The following is a 1,451-nucleotide window of genomic DNA, read 5'->3' on the forward strand; positions in this document are numbered from 1 at the left end:
CAACAGAGCATACGGCGGTAAAACCCGTCAAAGGGTAGACCTGTTTGAATTCACAGCCAAAACTCTTCCGGTCTCCTTATTTTCACGGACTTCGAAGGTCCTTGGAGGATGCAGCCATTAATTCGAACAGAGCCTTAATATAACAGTAGACCCCGCATTGACTGTCGCAGAGCAGAAATTACAGGCGCCATCTTGGGGAGGTCAACCTGCTACCCTAACCTGTTGCTTTAGGCAGAACAGAAGGATTCCTCAACACTGTTTAAATTTTGTTTAAATCAACAGACTGTTGACATCAGGGCAAAAGAAATATAACTATAAAAAACAAAAAAAAAAGCTAAAACATGAAAAAAATAACATTCACATAAAATATAACAAATATATTAATTTATATAAGTATAAAAATAAACATACTGTACTGTACAATGTTTTTACAAATATAAATACTGTGCATCTGAAAAATAGATGATATACAGCTGTAAACATTTTTACAGTAATTCATATTTGTACAGTGTATATATATGGAGGAAGAGAGAGATGTATATATAGATATTTGTGTATACCTGTATAAATATGTTTCTGTATCTATAAAAGTGTCTGAGTGGCTGTGCTTTGCAACATCGATCCTATCAGAATATTCTACTTAACCCCACTAAGAATATTTAAATAAACTGAACCATTTGTTTGTTTTCAAAAAAAAAAAAATAAAACTGAAAATTTGTTTAAAATTTAAAATTAAAGCTAACTCTGTTCCTGCTCGTTACATTACACTGAGCGGAACTGTTGACCGCCCCAAGATGGCGCCGCCTAATAATGTCAGCGAAAGGCATCGAAGCGGGGTCTACTCTTATATCTATGGCCTGGTGCGTCAATAACTCCGCCATATTGGGAGGGTTGTCTTTTCTCGGTGGGCAAATTGAAATAAAAACAGCATTTTAACTTTTACACTTTACAAATGACGCCACTTTTTCAAAGGACGTAAAATAACGGACAGCTGGTTGAACCAATCACAGCGACCCTTGTCCGTCACATCCGCCACCTGGCTGCGGTTGACCCTACTTCCGGCCGGATCGTCCTCTGGAAACGTGAGTAAAACAAAAACCTTCAGCTCCTGTTTCCTTCCAGAAAACCCGCAGTTCCTGACAGCGGGTCGGACCGGACCTCCGCCGTCTGCCGGTGCTGGAGGCCGGGTTCTGGTGCTGGAGGCCGGGTTCCGGTGCTGGAGGCCGGGTTCTGGTCCAGTCATTCAACCTTCAGGGGCTCCTGAGAGGCAGATGGAGACTCCTCTCCACCTGGAAGCTTTACTCTCAGGACGTTTGGTTCGTTTTAGTCTTGATTTCGACCTAAAGAAAAGTTTAAACACGCATGACTGAAATGAGCTGCAGTCCCTCTACTGTCAGACCTGTTGGTGGGGGGGTCAGATTTCAAGGTTAGAGATGAACCAGGAAAGGAAA

The sequence above is a fragment of the Cyprinodon variegatus genome, unplaced genomic scaffold (genome assembly GCF_000732505.1).
Source record: "Cyprinodon variegatus isolate N-32 unplaced genomic scaffold, C_variegatus-1.0 Scaffold553, whole genome shotgun sequence".
In the NCBI taxonomy this organism is placed as follows: Eukaryota; Metazoa; Chordata; class Actinopteri; order Cyprinodontiformes; family Cyprinodontidae; genus Cyprinodon; species Cyprinodon variegatus.